Source organism: Oryx dammah, unplaced genomic scaffold, assembly GCF_014754425.2.
Source record: "Oryx dammah isolate SB20612 unplaced genomic scaffold, SCBI_Odam_1.1 HiC_scaffold_20, whole genome shotgun sequence".
NCBI lineage: Eukaryota > Metazoa > Chordata > Mammalia > Artiodactyla > Bovidae > Oryx > Oryx dammah.
This window is the reverse complement of record NW_024070204.1, coordinates 37,028,405-37,048,578: the sequence shown is the minus strand read 5'-3', so window position 1 is coordinate 37,048,578 and position 20,174 is coordinate 37,028,405. Positions and strand designations below refer to the sequence as shown.

The 20,174-nt window shown below is 38.1% G+C and overlaps 1 pseudogene; it reads left to right on the top strand.

Annotated features, from left to right (window-relative positions):
* Positions 1 to 5,851: 5,851 nt before the first annotated feature.
* Positions 5,852 to 18,692, top strand: LOC120879384 (annotated as a pseudogene).
* The last annotated feature ends 1,482 nt before the right edge of the window (positions 18,693 to 20,174 follow it).

The following is a 20,174-nucleotide window of genomic DNA, read 5'->3' as shown; positions in this document are numbered from 1 at the left end:
AATGTTGTATTACTTTCAGTTGGTCAGCCAAGAGATTCAGTTATATATATATATGTCTATTCTTTATCAGATTCTCTTCTTTTATAGCCTATTACAAAATATTGAATATAGTTTCCTGTGCTATACAGTATGTCCTTGTTGGTTATCTGTTTTATACATAGTATCATGTATGTGTAAATCCCCAACTCCTAATTTACCCCTCCCATGCCCTTTCCACCTTTGACAACCAAGTTTGCTTTCTATGTCTGTGGGTCTATTTCTGTTTTATATGTAAGTTCAGAGGTATCACCTCACACTGGTCAGAATGCCCAGCACCAAAAAGTCTACAAACAATAAATGCTGGAGAGAATGTGGAGAAAAGGGAGCTCTCTTATATTGCTGGTGGAAGTGTAAATTGGTACAGCCACTATGGTGAATAGTATGGAGGTTCCTTAAGAAACTAAAACTAGAGCTCCCATATGATCCTGAAATCCCACTTCTGGGCATATATCTGGAGAAAACCATTATTTGAAAAGATACAGGCACCCCCAATGTGCATTGCATCACTATTTACAATAGCCATGACATGGAAGCAGCCTGTGTTCATTGACAGATGAATAAATAGAGAAGATGTATATTTACACAATTGAATGTTTATACAATGGTATATTGATATAGTGGAATATCACTCAGCCATAAAAAATGAAATAATGCCATTTGCAGCAACATGAGGGACCCAGAGATTATCATACTAAGTGGAATAAACTAGACAAAGACAAATATATAGTATCATTTATAAGTAAAATCTAAAAAAAAAAGATATCCATTTTTCATACCAAAATTTTTCTGTTCTTTACATGAACTCTTTGCCAATATGGAAAGGCAAAGCAATATTGTTACTCTTTTGATTTCAGGTATTTCAGGAAAGATCAGACTCTTACGTTCTCACAAGAGCATTTATGGCCTTTGAAATCAAATTCTGGCTCAGCTGGTTATTTAACCTTGTAGAAGCTCAGTTGCCTCATCTCTAAAGCACAAATACTAATAATGAGATTCGTTAAGATAGTTAAGTTAGTAAGTTACCGGCCTAGTGGCTTCACAAATGATCTTTCCTTTTCTCCATCACGCCTTCCTGTGCTGCTTTTTCCCTTTCCTCCTCCCTCTCCTCTCCTTTTTCCCTGCCTACTGTAGAAAGAAGTAACCCTTCTGTACTTGGAAGAACCATGAACTTGAAGGGAAATTTTGATTTAACCATAATTCATTAAATATCACCATCTCTAATATTCCCTCGGGTTTCCCTTTTGGGGGAAGCAAATCAGTCTGTATGTGGTTATTTAACAGTAGTTTAGGGGTTCAAATTTTATGTACTTAATGTAAGAACCACAGGTAAATGACAAAATGCTAAATTAAATATAGACAATCATCTTATAGCACAAAAATAATTTCTGTGGCCAGGTGAGGAAGGATGAGAACAGATCCTACCTACCAGGTTGCGGTTAAAAGAATTGGGACTACCAGGCAAAGGCAGTTTTCTTGGAAAACCTGCTGATTTTCCATAAGAATGAGAGAGGTCATTTTCATGCGACTTATTTATATTGTCTCTGCATTAGACAAATGTCTAGTCTCATCGTGTACCATACTTAAAACTAGAATAAGACAAAATACTGTTTTAAGTAAATGCTGGGTACTTTGGAAGAGGACATATTCATTTTCAAAGACTTTTAAAAAATTCTCTGAGAATGGAAATTTTTGCTCAATTTTAAATTTTCTTGATCTTACCCAGTTTGGGAACAAGATATTTACAAAATATCACATAATTAAGACATCTCTGCAGAGAAGAGAGCAAATCAAATACAATCCTAGAGAGAGAATTTCTTCAGTTTCAACATTCATTTCTCTGTTTTTCCTCCAAACTTCATGCTATTAGTCAAAACATGTCAGATTAAGATTAAACTTCTGCCCCTTGGGAAGCTTCTGCTGTGTCAAAAACATAATTGAAAATGAGAATGTGACTTTTGTGTTTTGTTAGCTTCTTATCCTTGCTATAAAAATTCTTGACTATTTCATCATATGTACAACCTCAAAGACAAATCATGCTTCTTCTGAGGAAAATTTACAGCTGCCAGCTGCTGGAGAGTTCATGTCCTAGGGGGATAGGAAGAGATAGGAAGGTACTTACCAGTTCTGAAAACATCTTGGTAAGAGTTTGAAATCTCAAAATAAGCAGACACCAAACATACTGAGATCCCATTATTGGGAAAAACTGTAGCACATGTACTTTCTCTGCCAAACTGGACTAGTTTTTTTGAATATTCATTTTGTACTCCCAAACAATGGCAAATAGATGGGGGAAAAGGTGGAAACAGTGACAGATTTTATTTTTTTGGACTTCAAAGCCACTGTGGACAGTGAGTGCAGCCATGAAATTAGAAGACACTTGCTCCTTGGAAGGAAAGTGATGACAAGCCTAGGCAGCATATTAAAAGGCAGAGACATTCCTTTGCTGAAAAAGGTCTGTCTAGTCAAAGCCATGGTTTTTCCAGTAGTCATGTACAGATGTGAGAGTTGGACCATAAAGAAGGCTGAGCAGCAAAGAATTGATGTTTTTGAACTGTAGTGCTGGAGAAGACTTTTTAGAGTCCCTTGGACTGCAAGGAGATAAAACTAGAAAAACGGTACTGAAGAATTTATTTACAGGGCAGCAGTGGAGAAACAAACATAGAGAAGAGACTTATGGACTTGGGGAGAGGGGAGGAGAGGGTGAGATGTATGGAAACAGTAACACGGGAACTTACAGTACCATATGTAAAATAGTTAGCCAACAGGAATTTGCTTATATGGCTCAGGAAACTCAAACAGGGGCTCTGTTTCAACCTAGAGGGGTGGGTTGGGGAGGGAGATGGAAGGGAGGTTCAAAAGGGTGTATACCTGAGGCTGATTCATGTTGAGGTTTGACAGAAAACAACAAAATTCTGTAAAGCAATTATCCTTCAATAAATAAATAAGCAGACAATCCTAAAGGAAATATTTATTGGAAGGACTGATGCTTAAGCTGAAGCTCCATTACTTTGGCCACCTGACTCAAAGAGCCAACTCATTGGAAAAGACCCTGATCCTGGGAAAGTTTAAGGCAGAAGGAGAAGGAGGTGACGTAGTATGAAGGGGTTGAATGGCATCACCAACTCAATGGAGGTGAATTTGAGCAAACTCCAGGAGATGGTGAAGGACAAGGAAGCCTGGTGTGCTGCAGTCCACAGAGTCACAAAGAGTCCAACATGACTTAGCAACTGAACAGCAACCCCAAACAATTAAAAGCATAGAAAGCAAGAGTGGCAGGAAGAAAATATATGTAATTTTCATTTACATCGCTATTTTATTTCTTGCCTTATGCTTTATCATTCAAGCATGTAGAGATTTATTTCAGAGCCCATATAGTGTGACCTACAAGTCAGTTCTCCATGGGGCATTGAAACAGGATCCTATGATCCTATGCACATCGTAGAAGTACAAGCATGGGATACAATACAGAAAAAAAAAAGTTCCTCAAGGTGTCAGGGGACCCACCTAAACAGCTGTTTTTGACTTAAGGGTCATCAATCAGCTTTCTGGTATCACAGCTCTATTTTGTAATCTGAATCTGAACTCAAAGCGTGGACGTGTCAGCATTTTGTTAATATTGTTTTGGTAGATGCGTGGCAGCATGCGGCATCTGGCTAGCTTGGAGAGAAGCTACCAGCTACATTTCTCATTAAGTGGGTGCAACTTGACTTGCCACAGGGCTGGCAGGCATTTTAAAAGCTGAGTTACTTACCTAACAAATGCCAGATGCCAGCTGGATTTATAAACATTTCAAATACATCTTGTTGAACTTGAAAATATTAATGTGCTACACTGGACATTCTGTGTTCTAACCATTTAGCTTTCCAAAGCTTCACACATGTGATTTAAGGAATGAATTACTGAGATTCTGGGGTAGGGAGTGAGAAGGGAGTGAGAGCTGGGGGTGGGTTTTGGAGGGGTGTGGTTTGACAGGAATGGACCTGGTTTCTGCAAGTCAAAGGGGATGGGATGCAAAGAGTGTTTACTTGTTTCTTTCTTTTTTTTTTTTTTTTTAAGGTTGTTATTTTAAAGGGTGAGGGAGGCTTATCTTCCTATTCTCTCAAAGCTAATAGTGGACTGTAATCCAGGAGACATTAGTTGTAGACTTCACTCTTACAAATTATGCAATCACTCTTACATCAGCACTCAGCCTTTCTGGGCCTTAGCGTTTGTACCCATATGCAAAATGAGTACCTACATTTTCCTAATCTACATATAGTCCAAAAATCTTAAGGATTAAACTGAGATAATACCAAAGGTTTTATCACTCTGATGGTTCTCTGAAAAGCTTATGATGCCACGGTATTCTCTATAAATATCTATTTGCTTCCGTTGTTATGTATGCTTTTAAATGTGTTATTTATATTGCTAACTTTTGATCTTAAATTGTTGCCAAGATGAAATAATGTATGAGCTCATCACTGAACTAAATAGGTGCATTCTCTGGGCTTGTTTTTAATATGTGAAAAGAAATGAATAGACATTTAGAGTGGAATTTTATTGTATAGGGAAAGAGATCAGATATTTGTAGTTAAATTCTTCTTCATAAAATGATACACTAGGTATTCCATACGTGGTATAGCATTTGAGGACATCAACTAAACTGTGGTTAAGTCCTGATTTTGCATTTTGTGCTTGGGTAATATGGCACCCCACTCCAGTACTCTTGCCTGGAAAATCCCATGGACCTTGAGGAGCCTGGTGGGCTGCAGTCCATGGGGTCGCTAAGAATCAGACACGACTGGGCGACTTCACTTTTACTTTTCACTTTCATGCATTGGAGAAGGAAATGGCAACCCACTCCAGTGTTCTTGCCTGGAGAATCCCAGGGACGGGGGAGCCTGGTGGGCTGCTGTCTATGGGGTCGCACAGAGTCAGCAGTAGCAGCAACCTTGAGAAATTAATTCATTTGAATACCCTGGGCCTCAGTCTTCATATCCATAAGGTAGGGCTATGTTTCAAGGTTAAAAAGACATACTGGTTGTAAAATAGTTGGTATTGTTCCTCGGTCCATAGGAATCACGCTATAAATACTATTAACACTGGCTATTATTTAAAAGACTGTGTTCCTTTAAACTTCCAAGAAAAATACTGATTGGGGCCAACTGAATATAAAATATATAGTCAGCTTTGTGGCTTTGGTGCAAAGATAAAGAGAACTGATGCAGATTTAAATTGAACATTTTTCAATTTTGTTCATCTGTTATGTTTCATTGTGTGCTTCAGGGTTATGAAGATAAGCAGAGTATGATAACTGTATGAAGAAATTTAGTGTGACTGGGGACACGGCGTGAGAATCAGAGTCTTCGTTGTACAAGTGATGCTCTGATGGAGAGGTCATTGAATTTCAAAGAAGAGACACCTAAGTCTGAATCAGTAGCACCATGAGGCAAGAGTAGGAGATAAGTGTCCAGAAAGACTTCTTAAATTTGAAAATGCCTGAGCTGAGTCTCTGTGGGAGGGAGGACTAGGGTGATGATTTCTAGCAAAGAAATAGGATAAAACAAGATACAGAGACCTGAAAAAGTATGGCAAGTTTATTAATATCAGTAGGTGTCTGAATGCCCTATAGGAAGGATTGTTTTGGAAATGTGGTAAGAGAATGGACTGTCCAAGAAAGAGCTATGTAAAAGGATGTGAGTTCAGTAGCAGACCTTTGGCAATATAAGAGTGAACGAATGGAGAGATGGGGGAGCATGGGCAGATTTAAAGCAACAAAACAAAACACAGACTCGGTCAGGATGTTGTTTCTGTAGTCCAGGTGAAAATAAGGATGTCGTGCATTAAGGTATTGACAGACAAAGGGAAGACAAACCCAGGAGAGGGAGATTAAAGTGGTGGAACCAACCGGCATGTGAGGAAGAGTACAGGATAGAAGGTGGCTCACACATTTCTGGGCTGGGTAACTCAGGGCACAAAATGCGCAACCTGTCCCTTAAAATCCTTCAAGAATATTTTTCTGTTTTCTTCTATCATTTCCTAAAGCTTTAAAAAAGCAATACGTCTTAAAGCAATTTCTGAGAAAATATTAGGTTTCAGAAATCTAAATAACATCTTATTTCACTCATCCACTCTCAGGTACATTAGTACCTCTTCACTCTACAGTAAGGAGAAGGCAATGGCACCCCACTCCAGTACTCTTGCCTGAAAAATCCCATGGACAGAGGAGCCTGGTGGGCTGCAGTCCATGGGGTTGCTAAGAGTCAGACACGACTGAGTGATTTCACTTTCACTTTTCACTTTTCACTTTCATGCATTGGAGAAGGAAATGGCAACCCACTCCAATGTTCTTGCCTGGAGAATCCCAGGGATGGGGGAGCCTGGTGGGCTGCTGTCTACGGGGTCGCACAGAGTCGGACCCGACTGAAGCGACTTCGCTGCAGCAGCACTCTACATTAAAATTCAATTTCATCATTCTTTCTACATAAGATATACTTAAACCAAGTGTGATGTTTGAGGCAAAAACATATTTTTAAAAATACTTAACCTAAATTTAAGGATGTGGATAAAAGCTTTCAGATCAACACACTGTAATACCTGACCTGAATCTCATTTCTGGACCTGAAATCCGTTTCTTTGGACTTCAGTTGCCTTATTTATAGAATAAGTATATGTTGGCTTACAATTTTGTTCTTAATTATTGGAACATGGAGAATAGGCTTCCATTTCCAGAAAAATGAACATACCTATATATAAACAAATACCATTCGATTTCAGAGAGGACTCTGGATCTTTCTTAATTCTATTTACAAATCTCGAAATAAAAGCCTCAGAGTTACATGGTCTATGAAAGTTTTCCTAGCAATCTGTGCTAAGTAGAATATGTATATGAAGAAGAAGCAGCCAAGGAATAGGAGAGAGTCAGAGAATGAGTAGAGGAAACTATGGTCCTATTCTTATCATGTCATTACTATAATTGCCATGTCAATTGTTGTTATTATCTTCACTATATATTTGCATTTATTACTGGGATTTTCCTTTCCTAAAGATTCTGACCTCTTGCTGTGGCCTTTCTCTATTTCACTTGGAAAAGATCCCTTAACATCATTCCTTCCAAAGAACACCCAGGGCTGATCTCCTTTAGAATGGACTGGTTGGTTTAGTCTTGGTGAACTCTTAGCTTTTGCTTTTCTGAGAAGTTATTTATCTCTTTCAATTTTAAATGAAATCTTGCTTGGTATCCGATGTTACAGATTTATTCCGTTCAGCTCATGTATGAAAATGCCACTCCCTTCTGGTTGGCCAAGTTTCTCCATAAAAATTGGCTAATGGCCTAATGAGAGTTCCCTTGATATGACTTTTTGTTTTTCTTTTGCTGCCTTTAGAATTCTCTCTTTAACTTTGGCCATTTTAATTATGATACGTCTTGGTGTGGGTCTCTTTGGGAGTCTGTGATTCCTGTACTTGCATATATGTTTCCTTCTTCAGGTTTGGGACATTTTCAGCTGTAATTTCAGCAAATATTTTGTTGACTCTTTTCTCTCTCTTTTGCTTCTGGGAGCCCTATAACTTTGATGTTGGTTCACTTGATGTCTCAAGGTCCCTTGAACTGTTCTCATTTTAAAATTTGTATTTCTTTGGGCTGTTCTGATCGGATGATTTCCATTATTTTGCCTTTCAGGTCACTTATGCTTCCTTCTGCATCACCTTATCTGCTCTTAATACCTTCTAGCATGTCTTTCATTTCAATTACTATATTCTTCTGTTCTGACTGGTTCTTTTTTGAATTTTCTAGTTCCTTGTTAAAATTCTTGCTGTGTTCATCCATTTCCCCCCCGCCTCCCCCCGGTTCAACTAGCATTCTTATTGAATTTGGCAAAAAGTTCATTCAGGTTATTCCATAAAATGGGACAGAAAAATTCAAAGAACTTTTTGGCAACCCGATATTATTAATGTTTTGAACTCTTTATCTGGCAAGTTGTTTATCTCTGTTTCATTAGTTGTTTTTTTTTTTTCGATTTATTCTTTAGTTTGAAACAAATTCCTCTGTCTTTTCATTTTGCTTAACTTTCTGTTTCTGTGATGTTAGGTGAAACAGTTACCTATCTTAGTCTTGAAGGGGTGTCCTTGTGTGGCAGTGTTCCTGTACAGTCTGCAAGTGCCCAGTGGCTTTGGCAGGAGAGCGGGATCTTAAGTGAGCACTAGTCTGTCTTCCCACACATGTGCTTTCAGATGTCACATTGCTAGGAAATGGAAATGGATATGGAAGGACTTAAGCCACAGCCAAGGCTTCTCCTCTGCTCAGTGGCCAATACCACGTTACTGGGGGGTGGGGGTGGGGGGGGAGATGTGTTCAGGTACCAAGTTGCTGGAGCAAAAGCCCTGAGGGTTGAGTCCAAGCTGGTTCTGTTCTCTGTTAGTGTGTGTCCTGGCTACTTCCAGCATTAGCACCGCTGCCCCAGGGGGAGAGTGCTGGAGCTGGGGCCAGAGTGGGCAGTCAGCGTGGTCTGGGGGATGTGCTGGGGCTCCCATGAGAAATCAGTCAGCGCCCTAAGCAGTTTCTGTTTGCTTGCTCCACTTTGTTTCTGGAGTAAGCAAGTATGCATGTACTCTTCACGAGCAGAGTCTAGATTTCTTATAGCCCTGCTGTCAGTCCGTCCCACTGGTTTGCAAACCAGCTAAGGGGACTCATCCTTCTGGTTTCCAATCCCAAGGCTGGATGGAACTGCTCACTCCCCAGAGAGGATCTCCCAGCCCAGGTAATCTCCTTCCTGCTCTGTGTCCCTCCTAGGGGCATGGGTCCTAACCTAATTGCTTCCCTTCCCCTCTGACCTGACTTTGTGTGAATCTTTGTTACAGCCTTGGTTGTCTAAGAGATTTTCTACCGGACTGCTGTTTGCTTTCAGTGAGAATTGCTCTATATATCGATGTAGTTTTGAAGTGCTCGTGGCAGGAGGTGAGTTCAGCATCTTCCTACGTCACCGTCTTTATTTCTTCTCCTTATCATCTTGATTTAATACAGTAAATTTTAATACAAAGAGTACTGTCAGGTAAACCTAAGTACTGGTGTCTTAGCGAGTTGCTTAATGTGCCTCTTTTTTTTTTAACTTACCATCTTAAGGTAAAATCTATTTCATGTGTCTAAATGAAAACCTAATTAAACCAAACCAAACAGTTCTTTCCTTACCAACCAGAGAAGAGCGCGTTTCTCCCCTTGAATCTGCATGTTATTTTAATAACATCTCTGACAAAAGGACGCAGAAATACTTGCAGCAGGTTACACTGGTGAAGATATAGGGTGGGCCAGAAGTGTGCTTACGGGTAAAGAAAGATATTGAAAGGTGCTTTTACATTTTGTTTTCTGACTTAATTAATCTGTCATTATGCATTATTATTTTAGTTTCAAATATAGTTTGTAACTGTCAGATTGGAAAGATAGCTTTGAGAACGAAATGCTAGAGAACTTTGAGATGTTTTTTTTTGAAGAGAAAATGGAGAAATTTAAAAATATGCCCTACATCTACACTTGTGTTTTCATTACTGCATAACAAAATGACGATATGCATTTATTTTTTTTCTCCAAAGCTTAGAGTTATGAATCATTTTCCAACTTGGGAGTTTTCAAAATTGAAGCAGTTTTAAACAACCCGTATCAAGTTCTTATTTGGTTATTTCTTTGGTAGACTAAAGTTTTCATCTCTGTAAATCTAAAGTTAGTTGCAACTTTGATGTGATATTTAACTCTTGAATAAATGTCATAAACAAATACAGTGACAGAATTATTTATGAATTTCAAAAGTTATATTTAGTATAAGATTTCTACCATTTTAGTAAGTTTAGCATATTGTGGTTTTTATTTTAAGATGGAAAATGTACTTGGTTTCTCAGGATTCCCAGGATTTAGAACAGTCAGTGAATCAACAAAACAAACAAGCAAGAAAAATCATTTATATGAAGAATACACAATCTATACGAGAATATGAAAATCACCAAGAAAAATGTTTCTGAGACTCTTTATATCCAGTTATCCAAGATAAGCCATTTAAAACATTCAGTTCAGTTTAGTTCAGTTCATTCTCTCAGTCGTGTCTGACTCTTTGCCACCCGCAGCACGCCAGGCCCATTTGAAACATTAACATTTCTTTATTCTGGGCACATTTGTGTTTGGTGTTGCAAATAGTAAAGGTGAAATTTTGCACATACCTGAATGCAATCAGGTATTCAAGAAGGGATAGACTTGAAAGACTTGTACTGGAAGGAAAAGACTTAGTGGTTAAGGTCTGTGAAGCCAAGTTGCGATATATTCACACTGGCCACATCACTTGCTGGTTGAGTACAAACTGGCAAATTACTTAATCTGAGCCTCAATTTTCTTAACTGTAAAATGGAGATAAGATTGCCTCTTTTTTATGAGATTGTTTTAAAGATTAAATGAGATGACATGCATTACCCCTTTCTAATGGTGCTATAGAACCGTAGGGCTTTCCTGGTGGTACACGTGGTAAGGAATCCACCTGCCTATGCAGGAGATGCGTGTTCGATCCCTGGGACAGGAAGATGCCTTGGAGAAGAAAATGGCAATCTGCTCCAGTATTCTTGTCTGGGAAATCCCATGGACAGAAGAGCCTGGTAGGCCACAGTCCATGGGGTCACAAAAGAGTCAGACACAACTTAGCGATTAAACAACAACAACAAATACGACTTTAATGTTATTGAAATGCTCTCCATTCCTCCTGTTCCTCTTATAATGTAAACACAGAGACTTTACTTATCTCATCCATCTTAGCATTTTTTAGAACATTGCATACACATTGTAAATATTGTTATAGATTTTGAGTCAGTGGGTTATCCTTTAATACCAGGCTAAAAAGATTTTGTATTATTTTCTATAGCAATGAGAGCTATTGAAAGATTTTAACTGTAAGGAGAGGTAGATTGTGGTGGTAGTGAAATAAGAATCAAGGAATAGAAAGCTAACAGCATATTAAACACATTGTTGGAAGTTGAGGTAGTGACCATTCAGTTCAGTTCAGTTCAGTCGCTCAGTCATGTCCGACTCTTTTCGACCCCATGAATCGCAGCACACCAGGCCTCCCTGTCCATCACCAACTCCAGAAGTTCACTCAGACTCATGTCCATAGAATCAGTGATGCCATCCAACCATCTCATCCTCTGTCGTCCCCTTCTCCTCCTGCCCCCAATCCCTCCCAGCATCAGAGTTTTTTCCAATGAGTCAACTCTTCGCATGAGGTGGCCAAAGTACTGGAGCTTCAGCTTTAGCATCATTCCTTCCAAAAAAATCCCAGGGCTGATCTACTTCAGAATGGACTGGTTGCATCTCCTTGCAGTCCAAGGGACTCTCAAGAGTCTTCTCCAACACCACAGTTCAAAAGCATCAATTCTTCGGCGCTCAGCCTTCTTCACAGTCCAACTTTCACATCCATACATGACTACTGCAAAACCCATAGACTTGACTAGACGGACCTTAGTCAGCAAAGTAACGTCTCTGCTTTTGAATATGCTGTCTAGGTTGGTCATGACTTTTCTTCCAAGGAGTAAGTGTCTTTTAATTTCATAGCTGCAGTCACCATTAGAGGGAGGAATAATTACTTAGATGTGATTTCATACAACTTTAGATAAATAAAGGTGAGTTTCAACTGTCCTCACCCTGAGATTAATAGCTCCACATTAGTCACTACAATATTGCAAAGTAATTAGCCTCCAATTAAAATAAATAAATTAATTAAAAATAAAATAAAAAGATTTAAAAAAGAATTCATTAGAAAAAAAAGTCTTGCCTTTTTGATTTAAAACTTTATAAAGACCTCACCATTCCTAAAGTCTTTTACTCCAAAAGCTAAGCTCCCAAAACTTTCCTTTTTAATTAGAACGTAATCATGGTTACATGGAAAGACCATGACTTGAACTGAGTGGAACCACCACTGATTCATCAGGCTTCCTACTTTTGAGGAACAGGGGAAATGCTGAAGTGGTGTGGTTCTATGCATGTTGTGGTCTCTCCTTGGAAATTTGCACATCCAGTCTGTTCCAGCTTGGCCCTTATTTGGTTTGGATTTATGTGATCAAAGGACAAAGGGGCCATTTCCCATTTTGCTCATGCATCTGGGCCAAAGCTCCAGTTCCCTTGAGAATTTCACAGGAGCTCTGAATTTTGCAAAGTTTTGCCAAGTTCAGAACAAGATGTAAAGGGTGCCATGCTGAATATTTGACCTTTTTATTTCTGGAGTTACTCAGTGTAAGAGAAAAATATGTAGTACTGCTTAGATTCAAAGCTAAAGGTTTCCAGCTATCACAGCAGATGTACACTAATACACAACATCAGATCTTCCCTGTCCCTCTATTTGCCTGAATGGAGAGCAGTTTGTCTTAGTTTTTCTTAGTTAGCCACATGAGCAACACTCTTTTGGAAAACACCTTCCTTCACCAACTGTACTATTAAGTCACTTTGAATTCTTTTCATCTTAGCAAGGAGTTTTTATAGAAGTCCACAATTCATTGTATGTTTACCATCTTTTGTCACTCAATAATTTGCTGTTTCATTGGCATAAATAAGAGGTGATTTCCATCCCTGAGTTCACTTATGAAACTGCTTTGGAAATGATTCTCCCACCACACAGGCATCTCCTGTCCATTGATACTTCCATTTTTAAAAGGACTGATAGTGAAGCTGAAACTCCAATACTTTGGCCACCTGATGTGAAGAACTGACTCATTGGAAAAGACCCTGATGCTGGGAAAGATTGAAGGCAGGAGAAGGGGACAGAGGATGAGATAATTGGATGGCATCACTGACTCAATGGACATGAGTTTGAGTAAGATCAGAGAGTTGGTGATGGACAGGGAAGCCTGGCATGCTGCAGTCCATGGGGTCATAAAGAGTCGGACACAACTGAGTGACTGAACTGAACTGAGCTGAACCTTGTCTCCTCATGCCACTGTCGATCCAAATTAGATTTCATGGGACAGCCCCAAATCTCCTCTCAAATTATCTTTACTCCCTTGCCCTACTGCTTCCATGATATGTATCACAACAAAATGTTGACCTTAGTTCAATCCAACAGTCACCTGTTCCCTGCCTGAGCTCTTCACCTGAGCAGGTGCTATTTCTGGAGATAATCTCATCAGTGTGCTGAGTGTCCCTTCTTTAAACACATGACCTTAAATATTGGGTGGCCATTCAGCAATTTCTGGAAAGCCTACTGCAAGTATATTTTTCCCACTTACATCATTATTTTTATCCTTCTCAGCCTTTTGCTATCTTAAATCTTCAGCATCTTTTTTCTTCTCATTCAGTCTTGGAAGATGTTTAATAAATGAAAATATTTGTTTTAATGACATAATTTTTAAAAAACTTTTCTTTGAGACACATTGTAAATTTTATTTTGTATGCATTGACTCTATCAGAATGCCAAAGCACTCTCAGAAAATCATACATTCTAGTTGCAAACTAATGACAGTCATAGCATGAATTTTTCAGTAGGTCATTTGGTCACAAACCTGTTGTGACATACGGATGAAAACTACTCCCCTTCCTTCCACAAAATCTAGTCTCCACTTGCATGCATACTGCTTCTGCACTCTACATATACATGACGGACAATCCACCCATTGTCAACTCAGTTAATCCACTGATCTTAACCCCTCTCACCCGCTCATTGGCATTGTTGTGACTATTGTCTCCCAGTCACCCCAAGGTCTTCTGCACAGTCACTTTCTCCTTTTCTGCTAAATCAGTCATGTGGGCAAAGCTTTTAATAATTTCTTCTTTCTTGTTCTCACACAGTGTCCACCTAAAGCTAATTTCTATGCAGCCCTTAACAGAAAATATCCTGGATGAGTTGTCTTCAGAAGCTTTTGTATTTTCCTATTTCCATTTTTCCTTGCATGGCTTCAGTTTGGAAGTGAAATGACTGAGTCTTATATAAACACTTAAGTCTTCTGTAAACTTACATAAATGTTGAACTTTTAATAAGTTTTGAATTTTGAAGACAGTCCTTCCTTGCCACCCAACTCCCTACAACCCAGTGACTCATCAATATGAGGTTCTCAGCCCCTGAGTCAAGCTCTCACGCTGCTTTGTGATTAGGGAGGAGGAGCATTTTGGAGGGGCTTGGCCACTGTCCTGTCATCCGTACTGTCTCCATCATGACATGAAATGACAGTGGAGGAGGAGGACTTTTGATTCCTTGTTTACTGGAAAGGGTGCTTTGGGAGGCTGGGCGATGTCCTGTGGTTTCTCTGTTCACGTGGCTGCATTATCAGGAAGGAACTTGACCAAATAAAGATGTGACTCAGGAAAAAAATATCTTTATACCCTCCATAAAAATTTTACTAGTGTACTTTCTCACCCCAAAGGATTATTCCTTCATATTCTAAATGTATTGAAAGGGTTAATGAAAAAATGTTTATCTCATAGTGTGACAGAAGCTCTGCGATCTTAAATTGAACTTGACAAAGTTTTTAATAAGAATTAAATGAAAATTAGGAAGGATTCACATTTAATGCCTTGATTTACTTGAAATTTTATTCTATTTGTGATTAATTGTGATATTTGAAGGAAATACGACCATAAACAAAGTAAACAGAATTTATCTACATTTGTTTCTCTATATTTCTGAAAATAATAACACACATTCATATATGTTCAAGCCCATATTTATCTGTATTTTTCAACACATTCCCTAACTCTGTCAATTTAGAAATTTATAAATTATTTTTTGAACAAGAATAACTATTCATCCTCCATCCTGTAGCATGAATGCTAATGTACTTATGAGTATTGTTGATATTTTAATTGCTCAAGAAGCTTAGTATAAAAGTATACTTCATAATTAGCTTATCAAAGTAATATTTTATTTCAGTGTACTTTAACATATAATTCAGAACTCTGTCTGTCAATCCACAGATAAAATGGGCCTCTTTAATGTGTTTGATGAATTTTTAAATAATTCTGGAAGGCATTGAACTAGCAACAAATGCAGCTTCTCTTAGCAAACTAAAAGCTGATGGTAGCATCTGCGGAGTTTGTGACCTATTCTTTACATGTAATCTATTTGACAGTTTACTTAGTTGACCAGGTAACTGTACACAACATCTGAGATCAACCTTTAAAAGTGAATTAAACATCACCATGTTACCATCTTTTATAAGTAAAAATACCCTTGCACAAAAATCCAGCCTTTGAAGATGTTTAATAAATGAAAATATTTGTTTCATAATTTATAATTTTTAAAAATTTCTCTTTGAGATACATCTTAAATTTTATTTTGTATGTATTAAAGCACTCTCAGAAAGCCATATATTCCAGTTGCAAACTAATGACAGTCATAGCATGAATTTTTCAATAGGTCATTTGGTCATAAATCTATACTGGCCAATATTCTGATAAATGTTTTATAGTTCTGAAAATAACTGAACCACACTGGAAAAAAAATTAAGTGGGAAAAAATTAAGCATTAATGAAAAAGAGAAGCATCTGGAAGGATTTTAAGTGTGTTCACCCACTTTGGAAAACAGTTTTAAATTCTTAAAATTAAATGCATGCAGTATTTCTTGTTATTCAGAAATTCTGTCTCTGAGGATATACTCACAACTGCTTATTTGCATTAGGATTTGAAGACAAAGATTCTGTAGCAGAACTGTCTGAATATTAAAAGAAATTGAAACAAAAAGCAAAATCCACAAAGAGCTGAAAGAATAAATGAAGCATGAAATTTTGACTCATTATATTTAAAATTAAAATAGAAATATTACTCAGCAATGAATATGAATAAAACATAGCTACATGCAAGATTAAAATTTAATAACAACATATTTTAAAGTAAATGTGTTTATTTTACAAGATTATATAGATTATAATTTGTTCACATGAATATTAAAATATGCAAAATAAAGAAGTGCCTTATTCAGGGATACAAAGATACTTGGTAATATTCTAACAATGAGCAATTATTATAAATGCAGAATTGAGAACAGTGGAAGAAGGGAGAGTGAAACAAAATGTTCAGGTGCCTATTGTGTTTTTACTTTATACCTTGTATATAATTTGTAAATATTACTTTGTAGCTATTCTGTATTTAGGGTTTTCCAGGTGGCACTGATGGTAAAGAACTCACCTGCCAATGCAGGAGATGTAAGAGATGCGGGTTCAATCCCTGGAGAAGGGCACAGCAACCCATTCCAGTATTCTTGCCTGGAGAATCCCTTGGACAGAGGAGCCTGGAGGGCTGCAGTCCATGGGGTCACAAAGAGTCAGACATAAATGAAGTGACTTATTACATAGCGCAGCACATTTTGTGTTTAAGAAAAATAAATTAAGCAAGTTTCTCCATTTAGGTTTGCAATCTGAGCTAAATATTCTCAAGGATAGGAAACATTTCCTTACTGCATGATTTGATCTCCTGTACTTTCTGGTTTTCTGTCCTCTAGGCTGATATTCAGCTATTGCCGGAACATCAACCAGAGATCAACAGAACAGGGATTGGATTGTCTTCTGCTGAGATGATTAGTTTCCTGATGCAGTGTTCTATTAATAGATTTCAAAGAACTGTCCAGTAGCACACACTTACTCTCTAGTATTATCCTTTGCTTTTCCTTTCCATTGCACAAGTTGACGATAGGATTGAAGTGGTAAGTCCCCAAATGTCCTTCTCTTCCCTGTGGGCCAATCAGATCAGGTCAGTTTAACGGGTTAGATTGTTCACTTGACCCATCACTATGTGCTTCAGGAAACAAAAAGCAGCAGTTGAAAATGTGTGGAGGATGTGCAGGCAGCTACTTCTAATACTATTAATAGAAAAACAACTCATTGTGGGTGGAGTAGCAGATTGCCTCCTGTGCTGGACAAGTATCTGGATAGTCTCAGGTCCCATTTCCCTCTGGAGTCTGGTATGTATTTTTGCAGAACAGGAATCTGCAGATAGCATTTACCAGCCTCCTATGAAAACTCAGTTCCTATTAGGTTCTGCAAATAAGAGGCACTAGTGAGAAAAGGTAGGGGAATTGGATTATAGTATTGTGGTGGATACATTGAGAGTTGTGTGAGTCTTGACCACAGGAATCTGGTAGAGGTCATACCTTTGATAGATCCCCACTTTGATGGATATGACCCCTCTTCAGCAATCCAGGAGTGACTGTGACAGATGATTCTAGTAACAGCACAGCAACAGGTGCAGGCTAAAGGGTTCTAGCCCAGCAGTTTTAGCAGCCTGACATCATGGTGTCATGCCTTCTTCCTTTTGCTTCTGTAGCTTCCTCATGTGGAAGTCGTGAAAGTCACTCTGACAGCAGGAGGTTTCCCACATCTTCTCACTGTTGAGACTGTGCCAATGTACAGTAATGTCATATAATGGGCGTGTCTTGCCATGATCATTACAAACACCAGTGTCTGAAGTGTAAGTATGAAGTTGTACTGAATCAGCAGAAGATACTTTTGAAAGGTCATCTAAAGATAAATTTATGCTTCCTTTAGGAGATCCATTAAAAGACTCTCCATCAGCATCATCCGACCCTCTGAAACTAGACTCTTTTAACCTATCCAGCTCAGCTAACATGTGGACATAAAATGCAATCTGACTGAAGGAAGGATAAAATCTTTCATCTCAAGTACTCAGAAAGGCTCAACAAAAGATAACAGAAAAAGATGGTCAAGTGAAAGGTACAGCAGAAGATCTTGTAGATACCTTCTTTGAAGCTGAAATGGAAAAGGACATTTGTCATGACCTACTGTGCTGTGCACTTCTCTCAGAAATGAAGAAGGTTTCCTAAGGGCTTTGTGTGAGGTCTTATTGTATTCATTGCTACCTCTTGGAGATTTCCAGAACAGGATCATGTGATCTTTGTCAGGAAAATCCTTGCATGGGAAATCCTTCTTCCATTAATAAATCAACTCAATGTCCTGATTATATTAATCAATATATCTTATGGATGATCTGTGATTCTGATTGAAACTATGAGGACTTTATGAACATCATTAAATTGAGTGACAATATTGGAGAGCTAGAAGCTTTCAGAAGTAAAGCAGCAGAAGAATTACAGTATCTTTGATCTCTGGATATAGCTGGTAGTGATATCAACACCATGAAAAATCAAATAAATAGCTTATTATTTGTAAAGAAGTATGTGGTTCAAGAATACAATGGCTGCAGTCAGACAAAGAAATGAATGTTGAAACGGGCAGCAAATGTTGGGAAATTTTGCATAGTTCCCCTGGACAGCATTCTTATAAGCAGTGTGAACTCCAATTTTTTAAAGATTACTTGCAGCAAACTGGAGGTCAGGTACATCTCTTCTTCTGAATGACAGTGAAAGGATACCAGGTTATAGACCAGTAGCAGCTAGAAGTTTTATCAAGTTGTCAGAGAGATGGAAAACATGAAACCAACCACACCAAAGATTTTAAGTGCAGCTTCTGTTGGAATTTATGAACAGTTTTTATTAGAAAGGTATCTCAAAGAGTTACTGTTGATGATTGTTTGGTGGGAAAGTTAGCAAACACTTTGAATCATGAAGATCAAATGCATGAAATTTCTAATGACATTCAAAGGAAAGTTTATGAATTGATTCCACCTCCTTCTTTTTGTTCCTTACTCTTCCAAAACCTACGTAGCCAATTCCTTGTGTTAAATTCATGTTTTGAAACTATTACTGGGTAGCGAGAGGGTCAAAGAAGATCCTCCTTTGTGGACCTTGGCTCTTGGTATGGACACAAAGAAGAATCTGAGGTCTTACCTGTGGCACAAACAAGTTTATTGAAAAATAACAGAAAAAAACAGAATGAGCACCTCAAGGGAGAAGTGGATACAGCCAAGAGAGGCATTGGCACAGGGATGATGAGGTAGGAAGTAAGGGAGTTTTAAACACAGGGCTTTTACATATTCATATAGGTGGGCATGAACTGACAGACTTGATTGACAGTTGCAAGTTACATAACAACAGGCTCCATTGTGCTTGTCTTTCCCATAATGTGGTCTGTTATAATCAGATGTATGTATGTATAGAATATTTATGAACCCTTAATGGGCTCCTGGCTGCCTAAGGTCACTTGAGGACACAGCTGTGCATCAAGGGCACAAGTGCCCAGTTGGAGAAGCCTCTGTGGTATCCACTGTATGCCTAGGGCACATGGGTAGTAGTTGGCTAAGTCTCTGTGATTATTTTGTAGCATGTCTGTGAGCTCTTCTGAGCCTTACAGGAGATTGTGTGTGGGGGCGGGGGGGGGAGGTTTAGAGATCAGCTTGCATCCTTTTCCCGCTAGGTCACTCCTCAGTTGCTCATGTCTAACTTCTTAACAGAAGTACTTGGTGTGTTTTCATTTCCCTTAACCAGGCCCAGACAATGTCATTGACATTTTCTGTTCCAGCTGAGCTGAGGCTCTTGCAGCACCACTTTTCATGGGTCTGAGAAGTGAAGGCATCTGTCTGCAAGTGAGAATAGAGATTTGGGTGTGAAAAAAAAAAAAAACCTAGAAACTGGAGAGTGCTTTGTGGATGTGTCCTTCTTAGTATCTCTTTACTCTATATATTGTGCATTTCCAGGAATTAAGAAGCCATATAAACTTTGACTGTATCTCCAGAAACAAATGGCAGCCAAATATTTGATGTAAGGTTGGTGTTAATTCTTACAGTATGAGGTTGAATTTTTTAAAAATTCAAAGAAATACCTTTCACAGAATGCTTATTTTCAATTCCATAAAACAGAGGTTTTGAATATAATGATGATTAAAATGATTAGAAGCCTTTTAAACTCTTCCTAAGCTAGATCTCTAGGCTTAATAATATTATTTTGTGAAACTAAAGTCTGATCATTATAATGAATTGGGCATTGAAAAATAGACTTCAAAATTTGACCATAAAAATGCATTATTTCAAGACAACAATCAATGATGTGTACATTACCTCCCTCAGGAGACATTGACATTCAAGAATGAAATTAATAAATGATTGTCCCTATTTTTGAATAACCTATGCTAGGGCTCTCTACTTTAGATTTTTTAAAAATCTATTTAAATCAAAAAAAAATAAAATAAAATAAATAAAAATCTAATTCCGCTTAAGTTTGTAGGCATCAAACCCCTCCTACTGTATGTAGTAGGGATCTTACACACAAAGGGAGGGGCAAGTTCTAAAACTAATCCT